This window comes from Panthera onca, chromosome A2 (genome assembly GCF_046562875.1).
Source record: "Panthera onca isolate mPanOnc1 chromosome A2, mPanOnc1 haplotype 2, whole genome shotgun sequence".
Classification (NCBI taxonomy): domain Eukaryota; kingdom Metazoa; phylum Chordata; class Mammalia; order Carnivora; family Felidae; genus Panthera; species Panthera onca.
This window is the reverse complement of record NC_138340.1, coordinates 109,527,616-109,540,812: the sequence shown is the minus strand read 5'-3', so window position 1 is coordinate 109,540,812 and position 13,197 is coordinate 109,527,616.

Here is a 13,197-nt window from a genome sequence, read left to right as displayed (position 1 = left end):
CCCCTCACACGGTATATGTGTAACATCCGCAAAAGTTAAATTCTAGAAGCTATCTAGAAATTTCTGTCATCCTTAACAGTTGGGGGAATTAAGATCTCTTTTCCCAAGGCTCATAGGATCTCTCCATATATTTTTCTCTTGAAAGCCTTCAGATTATTCTTAATGGAGCAATAATTTGTGTTGTTTATGCAATAAATGTTGTTATAAAGATAGTGTAACTAGAGAAAAGTAAGGGCTAGAAAAGGGGAAAGAGGAGAAAATCTATTACTTGGGATAATATGTAACATTTGCAAAGGTCTTGGTGTGTTCCAGGTGTTATTCTTAGTCCATTACATTAATATCATTTTTTCTTCTAAAACACTTTGTACCATAGCTACTATCTTATCCCTAGTTTACCAATGGGAAAGTGAACAACAAAAAGATTAGCAACTTATCTAAGATCCCTCAGTTACTAACCAAGATTGAAACCCAAGTGCTGTCTTTGTGTCCCATGCTGGTAACACAGCATCGGATTGTCCCAAAGGACCGCGCCATGGTCCAGGCTAATGCAGGGCACTGATGATCACAGCTCACCATAAATCAATTTTTACGGTTGTTCACGGTTTTATGTTATAAAACTCTCCAGCGAGGGGCACCTGGGTGGCTCAGTCGGTGGAGCATCCAACTCTTGATTTCAGCTTGGGTCACAATCTCATGGTTCATGAGTTGGAGTCCCACATCAGGCTCTGCACTGGCATTGTGGAGCCTGCCTGGGATTCTCTCTCTCTGCCTCTCTCCCTGTTCCTCTCCCCCGCTCAACTTGTGCTCTCTCTCACAAAATAAATAAATTTAAAAAAATAAAGAATAAAAATAGAAATTACCGGTACGTTTTCCCTCCCAAAACATATCTCCCATACTGTCAGCAACCATCTCTGAAATTCTGTCATTAGAATTTGTGGTTGTTTATGCAAGTCTGTTTCCTTTCCATCCCTATCTTATACAGTAAATTCCCTGGGAGCAAGTGTCACGTCTCCCTCCTCTGTGTACCTCCCTGAGGGACCTAGCACAATGCCATACATGCAATTAAATACAAAAGTAAATTTCTATGCGCAAGGAATCAAATTGAATTCTCTTTGAATCTTAAAGGAAGTTCATCCTCAAGCATCCTATAGAGGCAAAGTGGGTGACAACCAGGTATCATCCAGGACTTAGGCATCGACAGGCTTGTCAGATGACTGATCACCGCAGAGCAAGGATTCTGAAGCAATGCTTCAGGGATGCAACACAGTCTGAAAATGTCGAAGTAGGAATTGAGGTGGCTTTCAGCAGGAAGTTTCATGGGCTCTGTCATTGCCAAGGCCAACCCTGGGAACAAAGTGCGCCCCCTCTAACACCACCCAGAATTCTGCTCCACCCTTTAATCCAAAGAATTTGCTCACACAAACATCCCAGCACTTTGGCCCAGTGTTCTTAGTTTCATGGAGCCTGGACGAGGTGCCTTCTGCCGCACCCAGAAATTTCCACGGTCCTTCAGAGGAGCTCTGGCTTTGTCTCCTACTCTCCCCTCCTAGAGCACTCAGCTCCACCTCCACAGACACTCCTTCCTCCACACACTTGCCCTTGCTCGTGCCTCTGCCTGGCTGGCACCCTTAACCTTTTACTCTGTGAGGTCTTCCCGAAACGCCTGATTTAAAATTACAGGCATCCACCACCAGCTCTCCATGTCCCTTCGCTCCCTTTATTTTCCCCTACCCCACTTACCTCCATCTAACACACTCTAGGTTTGGCTAACTTATTTTATTTATCACCTGCCTTTCTTCACAAGAACGTAAATTTAATGAGGGCAAGAATTTTGCTGTTTTCATCACTACTGAATCCCCTATGTTTATAAAATACCTGGAACAGGTAGCACGTAACAATTATTTTTCGACTGAATTAAGTTTCCTTCACTTTTATAATGGTTCACTACCACCAAAATACTTATGCACCCGGTATAGATATAGATGTAGATATAAATATAGATGATATATACATATATACACGCACATATAAATACGTATTTATATGTATACATATATGTATACTCACATGTACACATAAACACCCATGGATAGAATATTAGCTAAATTAAGAGCATGGTATGGGGCACCTGGGTGGCTCAGTCGGTTAAGCATCCAACTTCAGCTCAGGTCATGATCTCACAGTCCGTGAGTTCGAGCCCCGCGTCGGGCTCTGTGCTGACAGCTCAGAGCGTGGAGCCTGCTTCAGATTCTGTGTCTCCCTTTCTCTCTGCCCCTCCCCTGCTCATGCTCTGTCTCTTTCTATCTCAAAAATAAATAAAACATTTTTTAAAAAATCAAAAAAAAAAAAAAGAGCATGGTTAGTATTAAACACTGTGTGTTCTTATAATAAAGACACATCCTAGGAAATATTCTAACTCATCCTCTATCCCATTAGCTTACTTTCTTAGATGTTTACACTGGGGCACACATATCCTGAATGTCATCACTTCCTATTTTGAGAATAAATATATAAAAGCAGGAAATAGAGGCCATCTTCTACCCTTACAGAAAGAATTAGATAGTATTGTCATTCTACCCAGCCTGCATCAGGCCTGTCACTGGGTATCCATCTGCTATGCACTACATTTGTAGTTACCACCTGGCTCATCCCAGGCTTGTGGCCAGCTCCCCTCCTCACCTACTCCCCTTCCTTAGTCTCCTCTCACCAATCAATAAGTAAAGCCTAGGGCTGGCTCCACCACAACCTTAAATAAAGACACTCCCTCATCGCCATGGCAATAATCACCTCCTAGGCAACACTCTATGCTGTCGCACTGGACCCTCTTTTCCGCTGAGCAAATACAGAGTAAAAAGTAATCACTTGCATGAACACAGATCAACTCAGACCTGGATATTGTAGGGGACTGGGTTGCTTTTATACCCTACTTATCACCAACTGACCGTTCCAGACAGTGCCGAATGGTTCAGGAAAAGTGATTTTGGTCCAAGATAGAGAGCTAAAACTACGATCTCTGCTGAAACTAGAGAACAGGGGAAAAGGGGCTTGAAAATCCACCCTGTGGCCAAGAAACACAGGAAAACAACTTGTCTTTCCAGAGACCTAGTAAAGAAAGTCAAAATAAAGCAAACAATGGGGATTCCTATCCCCATTGTGTTGGAATCTTCTAGAGGAGAATATAAAAACTGTCCTCATCAAAGATACTACTCAGGCACCTGCCACACACAAATTCGAAACTTCTCTATAGAAACGTATCTACAACCCAGCAACTGGACTCCCGCAGAAAAATAACCCCAGTGGAAGAATGCGTTCACAAGCAAAGAGTACAGACCTCTGCAAAAACTGGTTCCCCAAGGAAGAGTGAACGAGCAATTAACAAAGAAGAGGTTTGGTTAGCACTGCCAATTCAAATAAGTAGGTTTAAAATTACTAAAGAAATGTTTAAAGGAAAGAAACAATAATGGTATAATGTGATATAAACAGGTGGGTTGATAAAGAACCCAATTAAACTTCTAGAAATGACAGAAAACGTCGTTTAAAAATAATCAGAGCATACCATATCCATGAACTGGGGTAGTGTCAGTGGAACGTCATCCGGGTGCTCTCCAGGAAAACGTGAAGTGAGTTCATTTGAATTCTATAAAAGGACACTGTTCCAAAATGTCAAAGGACGGCACTCTGCCCCAATTCTAGCAATGAGAACACAAGATAATTCTCTTCAGAGCCCCAGTGCCATTATACTAACAGAGGAATGACTCCATTCTGGTTTGCACAACTTCTTGTAACACAGTGCTCTGCCTAGTGAATATACAGGCAACCTTGGAAGAGGAGCTTTGAGAGCAGCACATGTAGCTGCGGAGACATGCTGAGGGTATAAAGAGGGCCCAGGGTCTTCTGGCTCTTGCTGTTAGGTGGAAAAAGCACTGTCTTTTTTTCTTCTTCTTCTGCATTAATCATTCAGGTATGACTCTGGAATTACTTTTTTTCTTGGACTTCAGATAACAAGACAGACTAAACAATGCATTTTTGTAGCCATATAGTCAATGCTGACTTGTGGTTGGAAATAAAATATGAAACTCTTTATACTCACCCAGCACCTGGCAATAAGCTAGCATAAAGTGGTGCCCTGGGCACCACTTTTGCATTGGTAGTGTCCTTCTTCTGAGCATCATACATCAGTGTTGCATTATTACCTAACCTGAAACCCTGAAACGTTCTTCCAGAGTGCCTTGCAAAAGGGAAAATGGCCACAGAATCCGAAACTCAGAACGGTATGCAAAGCTACCTGTGAACGCTGTCATTTTAAAAACATCATGAACTAGTTCAATCTGCAGTTCCACTGAAACCTGAAGTGTTTCCTAGGATGTATTATTGTTTCCAGCATGATATGCTTTGGGGATTCATTTTTTAAGTCTAGCCTGTCTTGGATCACATGCCAGAATAAATATTCTGTTACTTCATACTAGATCTCTGGTTTAATCTAGCTCAGAACATGTAGTCAGTCAACAAAGGCAGGCAGTTTTGCCAAAATTCAGTAATGTATACTGTTTGGAATGGTTACAAAAGTAACACCCAAAACCAATAGAAATAAAAAATTTTATTTTTACTTACGAGAGTAATTTTGCAGAAAAAAATTCTTCATTAAAATTCATGTGCTAGTTTAGTAATCCCAAAGCTATCATTTGAAGTCCTTTTATCCACTTTTCCATAGTGTAGTAGTACCAAACTATTTAAATGACTCTAACAGGCAAAATTATGCAGGAAAAGCTTATGATAAACATTGACAAACGGGACTGCAATGGGAAAATGGTCTAACCATGGCACCCAATTTACTACCAAGAGTCAAGAGAGGCACCTGGGTGGCTCAGTGGCTTAAGCAACCAGCTCTAGATTTCGGCAGGTCATGTCATGACCTCACGGTTTGTGAGATTGAGCCCCATGTCTGAGCCTCGTGTATGGCTCTGCACTAAAGGCATGGAGCCTGCTTGGGATTCTCTCTCTCCCTCTCTCTCTCTGCCCCCCACCCTGCTCTTGCACAGGCATGCTCTCTCTCTCTCTCTCTCAAAATAAATAAATAAATATTAAAAAAAAAGAATCAAAAGAATATTCAACATAGGATCAGTAGTCAATTACATTTTGAGAAAACTGTGTTAGCACCTTAATAAAACTTCAGAGATCATAGCTATAGCTATCAATAACAATTTAAGACATACACTAAAATGTATCATTTCAGAAATTTCAATCATTTGCACAGATTTTTTTTTGCATTATTTCCTTTGTCCATCTTCAGAAAGCCATTAATCCCTGTTTTCTAAACTGATCTGAGCTGTACATGACACAAATTTTGGACATGTCACATAAAAGTCTTTTGCAATTACTTTGAGGAAGTGAAGATTTTCATTTAAGAGCAGTATAAAATGAGTCTGAGTAGGGCTAGTGAAATGAATCAGATAAGAATAATCTTTAAGTTGTAAAAAGATGTCCATGTATTTGTTCGAATTTTTTTAAAAAAAATGTCCTATACATAACTTGGTGCTTAAAAAAAAAAATCCTTGTACTAATTCTAGTATTTTAAACAAAATGACCTGAATGATTCCAAATGAAAACGTCCTTATAGAATAGCTGCCTTTCAGGATACCTGGGTGGCTCAGTTGGTTGAATGTCAGACTCTCCATGTCAGCTCAAATCATGATCCTAGGGTCTTAGGATTGAGCCCTGCATTGGGCTCTGTGCTGAGCGTGGAGCCTGCTTAAGAGTCTCCCTCTCTATGCGGTGCTGGGGTGGCTCAGTCGGTTAAGCCTCCAACTTTGGTTCAGGTCATGATCTCACAGTTCGTGAGTTCGAGCTCCACGTCGGGCTCTGTGCTGACAGCTCAGAGCCTGGAGCCTGCTTCGGATTCTGTGTCTCCCTCTCTCTCTGCCCCTCTCCCACTCATGTTCTATTTCTCTCTGTCTCAAAAATAAATAAACACTAAATAAATAAATAAATAAAATAAAATCCTAAATATTGACTGAATTAGAACCCACTTTGTCTTACTGTGGAGAGTCAAAAAAGCTATAAATAATGAACAAATGTGATATTTACATTGGAAAAAAGATGAGAAAAATACAATGTGGTGAACATCACAAAACTTAGTCTTGGAATGATGACGAGGTCTTAAATCAGGAAGAAAGTAAATGTGACAAGTTTCTTCCCTGTTTGCTTTCAGGGCTGACTGATTGCTGAGGACTTTGAGAATAAAGTTATTACAGAATGAGTCACACAGAAAACACAGGCAAATAGAATACTGAGAACACGAGTACGTGTTACTGTTTCATTGGTGCTTAACTTTAAGGATAAAACATAAAAATTGGATAGTGCAAAGTGTCCCAAAAAGATCAATTTGTGAAAGCCATTAGTGATCATATTTCTTTAAGTCAACATTATAGAAGTTTTTTTTTTTTTTTTTTGAAAACCTCACAATTATCCAAACTCTGATTTTGAAACCAATTATTCCATTTGGAGAAACAATATAACAGAATTAATTGGTATATAAAAGACACACACAAGCACACTCAAGGGAAATTTGGAGTCACAGAAGGATTATTTTGATCTTCCAAGAAATATATTCAATTATAGGCACACACAAAAATGAGGTTTTAGAAAGTTACTTATGACTATTTGTAAGGTGAGAAAAGTATAAGTATAATAGTACTTTCTTTTTTAACCCATTTGTTTTAATAGTAAATAGTGTTTTCTGCTGTAGGTGAAAATATTAAAATTTATAAGCTTTTTGCTTGTTAAAGAAGACCTCACTAATTTTGAAGTGTTGTATTATGTGATAGAGTATACCATGTGTTTTATATATCAAGCTGATATTGACATGTAATGTTTTTGTGTTTCCATATTGCATATTGTATTCATTTACCACTGTCCCTTATAAAACACCTGTCATGTCAGTGCACAGAGGGCCAGATAATAAGACAGAAAACTCTACTCGTGACTGTATGACAATGTATTCACTTTGGATATGAAAATAATGGTATAATAGCTTTTAAAGAAATAAAGGTAAAAAATCACCAGAAGAAATTTCATGGATCTGAAACTATATAGTAAAACTATCTCAGAAGGTAGGATTAGGCTTTTTAAAAACGTCACTTGCATAAGGAGGAATGACAGCTTCAGACAGCATTTTTGCTTGTTCAGGTCCCCACCCTCAGAAGTGTATTTGTCATGTAACAATATTGACTCTAGGGTCAGACTCCAACTGCTAAGGACACGTCTCCTTAATGTATTAGGAAAACTTCATTCATATATAGCTAAAGTAGTTACAGCATCTAGTGTATTTTTTTTAATTACCCCTGATCCCAGCCTATCCAAACTCGTCACTAGCATATCACTTCAACAGAAGGTTCTAAGTATTTATGAGGTTATTCACTTCAAATTCTCCTGATTTTCAATTCAATTTAACAGGACGATGTTAATGTTTCCTTTATAAATACTCATCTTCAAAAAGATTTTAGAGTTCATAGGGAAAGCACTTACCCACACTGGATACATTTTAAATTGCTTTTTATTTCTTCTTCCCTATAATAAGGCACACCTCTACCATGATCTAAAAGGATTTCCAAACGTGGACCTTCATTCAGGTCAAACAAGAGACTTTAATGCCTATGAGATTAGGATTCCTTCCAGTTTAGTACCAGGTATAAAATTTCTGATAGCCAGGAAGAAATGTTAGACTGTGCTATAAAACAAGTACAAATGCAAAATCCTAAAGCTGTGGGCTCCTTACGATGGCTAATAGATACACAAATGCTTGAGCAAGAGTTTTTAACCTGGGGTGTATGGATTCTGCAAAAGGATCCTGAAATTAGTTTGAGTGTACAAATGAGCCCTCTGAAATAACTGTAAAATCATCCGTGTGTGAGTATTTTTCCAGAAACAGCTCTGGAAACCATTCGAATGCTTATAAGCCCATGCATAGGGACCCTGCTCCAGCCCTGAACTGTCTCACCTGCATTTGACGCTGGTTGTTGACTAGGGCTTGGGGGTCCTGCTACACTGGGATTCAGGGCATGGCACGTCTCGGATGTCCTCGTACTTTTCTGTCTGCTTCTTTGTGTGCTTTACAAGCACATTTTTCTCACTCTCCTAAATGGAAGAATATGACCAAGGCTCGGTGCTGATGCTTCTGCTCTACACTTGCCCTTGAGAAACACACCTAATTGTACAACTCTCAGTATAACATGTCAGTGACGATGTTGCAGCCTTTGATGCCTATCATAGTCCCAAACTTGAGTCCCAGAAACATTTGTCCACATGAGAGGTAAATCTGCTCTCTCTTTGCTAACCCCTAGGAGGAATGGAAGTAAGAATAAAACTGACAAAGTTCCTCACTCAGATTCATAGTATCAAGACTTCTATGTGAAATGGAAGAATAAGTTTTGAAAGCATTGGAATACCTTTATGTGTTTGTTCTTTAAGTGTTGGTAAGATAGAAGAAAAGCTAATATTTTAAAGAATCTGAATATTAGCCTGTGACTGATTAAAAATAAACTAAAATTAGAATATTAATTTGAAAATGATATTTACTGTTCATGAGCAATATTTAAATGATTCATAGTACTCAAATTACTATCCAGTAATTTCTATTTACAATATTTAAAAGAATTGCTAAAGTGGTTAGAATGGTTTTGCTAATGACATCTGCAAATCTGCCCTGTGGGGCATTTCAAAAGTCTAAGAGAACTGGGGCGCCGGGGTGACTTAGTCAGTTGAGCATTTGACTCTTGATTTTGGCTCAGGTTGTGATCTCACAGGTTCATGGGATCAAGCCCTACATCAGGCTCTGCACCGAGAGCGCAGAATCTGCTTGGGATTCTCTCTCTCTCACACACACAAACAATAAACAAATAAACATAAAAACAAGTAAAGTTTAAAAGAATTAGTTATGCAGGTATTAAATTTGTGAACTCGAGTTAAAAGCATTTGAGGGAATTTCATTAACAAAGTTTGTAAAATAAATTATTAATTGAATTTAATCTATTGGAATAAAAATATCAATTTGTGATTTTTTTTAACTTTTTTTAAGGTTTATTTATTTTTGAGACAGAGAGAAACGGAGCATGAGCAGGGGAGGGGTAGATAGAGAGGGAGACACAGAATCCAAAGCAGGCTCCAGGCTCTGAGCTGTCAGCACAGAGCCCGACGTGGGGCTCGAACTCATGAACCGTGAGATCATGACCTGAATCAAAGTCGGACACTTAACCAACTGAGCCACCTGGGGGTTCCAATTTATGATCTTTTAATTTAATGTATTGAAGTCCATAGGTTACATTTAATCTGGTAAATTTAATTTACTGAAATTGAGTCTTAAGCCTGTAGATTTAGGAAAAAGCTAGGCTTGAAATTTTTACCTTTAATAAACTGAATAGCATTTAAACCCCAAGACGTGGGAAACAATTAATTTTGTACACAAAAGCCCCCATCGTATGTCAAGATTAAACTGCAATGGCAATCAACTCATCCTATATGTCAAAACACTAATGCTATGTGTCTATTTCTCTAAGCTAGAGTTTAGAGAAAGCTTATTTATTCAGCAGTCTGGTTTGCTGGTTAGATGAATATTTTTGAAAAGCCTCCAGCGGAGGCAAAGTCCTTGAGGACATGAAGCTATTTTCATCTTCCTCTACATAAAGCTCATCATCATTCCATTTGGGAAGGTTAACATTTGATTACAGTTTCCTCTCTTTACTTCCTAACATCAGAAGGCAGCTTGGTAGACTGAAAGGAATATTGGATTCATTATCAGCAATTATGAGGGCTTTGAGTCATCTCTCTACTCATCAGTTTCATGTCATTGGATCAGTTACCGCCACACATCTGAATTTATTTTCTTTATTTTTAAAAGAATCATATCTGGTGAGGTTGTTACGATGACAAATTCATTTTTCCAACAACATGGTTTGAAAGCTTAAGTCCTATGATAGGCTATAATCAAAGAGGAATCAAAGATTCTTCTGTCACGGAGTTCACACACTCAATATTATGTAATGGAGTTAACAGACCAAGGCCTCAATGATTATAATACAGAGAAGCAAGTGATACCTTCTGTAACAATAACTAATATTTTTGAACACTTACTATGTGCTACTTACCATTCTAAGCAGTTTGCTTCAGTTATTTTACATAATCTTACACGGATTATATAAAGCACGTCTTGCTGTCTATCCACACTTTACAGATGATGACTGAAGTACAGAAAGTTGAAGTAATTTGAAGGGGTTAGTAGAAAATGTAATAATCATAAAGGTAGATTTGAACTCAAACCAGTCTGAATCTACAACTCGCCCTCTTTACCACTACAGGACACTTCCTCTTAAGGATGAATTCCAGGGGTACCTGGGTGGCTCGGTCGGATAAGCAACAGACTCTTGATTTCAGCGTCGGTAATGATCTCCCGGTTGTTAAGAGCGAGCCCTGCACTGGGCTCTGCCCTGCCAGCGTGGAGCCTGCTTGGGATTCTCTCACTCCGTTTCTCTCTCTGTCCCTCCCCCACTCACTCGTGTGCATGTGCTCCCTTTCAAAATAAATAGAAAATTAATAAAATGGTTATTTATTAACAACAGATTTTTACAGTATCAGGCAAGTCTGAAAGACTGATTACAGGACATCGCTATTAAAAGTAACGACATTTAATAATATATAAGAAAAACTGGTACCATCTACAAAACCCTCATTGCTTCACACCAAGACAGATATGTGAGCCAAAGATACCACAGTCATTACGATGTGTGTAAGATATGTTCGAATAATTACTTCCTTCCTGCCGTATCTTAGTCACTACGACAAATACCGGGTATTTATTGACAAAACAGCAGGCACAGGAGTATAGTAAAATAGTTACGATATTATTACGATGAATTATAACAAACCAGAGACACTTTTAATCACCAAGTGTATGGGCTGAATTATCCCCTCAAAATTCACAGGTTGAAATCATAACCATCAGTACCACAGAATATGCCCATATTTGGAGATAGGGTCTTCAAAGAGGTAATGAAGTTAAAGATGACTGGTGTCCTTATAAGACAAAATTAGGACACAAGTACAGAGGGAAGGCTGGGTGAAGATGGGAGAAGATGGCATTGAGAAGCCAAGGAGAGGCCTCAGAAGAAACCCAATTTGCTGATATACCTTGATCTCAGACTTCCAATCTCCAGAACTGTGAGACAATGAGTTCTGTTGTCTCAGCCACCCAGCCTGTGGTCATTTGTTACAGCAGATCTAGCAAACTAATACACCAGGTACTTTCTCATTTCTTAATTCATTAAAATCTCATCTAACACTCAAAACATTCATCTACGATCATAGTACCCTCATTTTATAGAAAAGGGAACCGAAGTTTCAGAGGAGTTAAATGCCAGCTCTGATTGTCCAGGGAGCATGCACCAGGATGCAGGATTCAGACTGAAATCCTGCGACCCCAAATCCTACCCACTGTCCACTCTGAGCAGGTGATGCACTGGATGACACCTGGGCTTTGGTCCCGACAATGCCCTAAACTAGTTGTGGGACCTTCAGAGTCATTCGTTTTTTAAACATCTTTACTATTTGATCTGCACAATGCGGGGGCTGAGTTGAATCCTCTAAGAGCTGAATAGACTAAGGGTTTATGTAAAAGCCTTTCCAGTTTTAAAGTTCAGCTCAGGGCACCTGGGCGGCTCAGTCGGTTGAGGGTCCAACTTGGGCTCAGGTCATGAGCTCACAGTCTGTGAGTTCAAGCCCCACATCGGGCTCTGTGCTAACAGCTCAGAGCCTGGAGCCTGCTTCGGATTCTGTGTCTCCCCCTCTCTCTGCCCCTCCATGCTCATGCTCTGCTCTGTCTCTCTCTCCCTCTCAAAAATAAGTAAACATTAAAAAATTTTTTTTAAATAAAGTTCAACTCAAATAATTGTCTTCAAATATCTAAAGAAATTATCTCTGTAAACTCATTTATTTATTTTTTAGTTTTTTTTAATGTTTTTATTTTATTTTGAGAGAGAGACAGAGACAGAGCATGATCAGGGGAGGGGCAGAGAGAGAGGGAGACACAGAATCCAAAGCAGGCTCTAGGCTCTGAGCTGTCAGCACAGAGCCTGATGCAGGGCTTGAACTCACATACTGTGAGATGATGACCTGAGCTGAAGTCGGACGCTTAACCGACTGAGCCACCCAGGCGCCCCGAATTTTTTTTAATGTTTATTCATTTTTTGAGAGAGAGAGAGAGAGAGAGAGAGAGAGAGTGCATGAGTGGGAGAAGAGCAGAGAGAGAGGGAGACACAGAATCTGAAGCAGGCTCCAGGCTCCAAGCTGTCAGCACAGAACCCGATGCGGGGCTCGAACTCATGAACCATGAGATCATGACCTGAGCCAAAGTCAGACACTTAACCGACTAACCCATCCAGGTGGCCCCTCTCTGTAAACTCATTTAGAAGTGAAAGAAAATTCAGCATTTTGGGAATCACTATTTTTCCCATGGAAATTTTGGTTGTATCAAAAAAAATATATCTACATGAAGGTGTTTGGAAACATTATGATCTTAACTCATTTTAAAAAGTTACTTTCATAGGGCTTGTATCCCATTAGTTAATTTTCTGTTGCTAAAGATTTATCCATTCTGAGCCTTTAAGGATTGCACATAGCTTCATGAACAAAACACAGGATTGAAATGTTTTACATAAAATCTGAGTTCAGTCTTAAAATCTTTCGTAAATAATTACATAATCTTGAGTGAAAAAAGAAGTCGCAGACATGAGGCTCCAGGTCTGAAAACTGAGGTAAATGGCTTCTGCTTGCCTAGCAGGGAAGTTTGCCATTAAATGAGAGTATGTGTGGATCACTTTTGAACTTTTTTGGAGGGAAGTTGTTGCATATTTTCAACGACAATGTAATTAATAAAAACTCATAGTGTTAGGTATCTTCTTTCAATGACTTCCTCAGCTTTGAAATACTTTGTGCATGCATGCTTGATTTGCAATTTTTTCATAGCCATGGTGAATGTACATTTTGTTCGTCAGGAAGAGGAAGTGTATGGCAGAAAATAATGTGTCCCACAATGGAGAGTAGCAGGTCCAATGACTGCCGAAGTTTGAATTGTGAATCACCCCTGGGTGTTCTCAACTCAAAAAAGGCAATCTGCCCAAGGGGGAGAAAAAAATTCTACACACCACACAC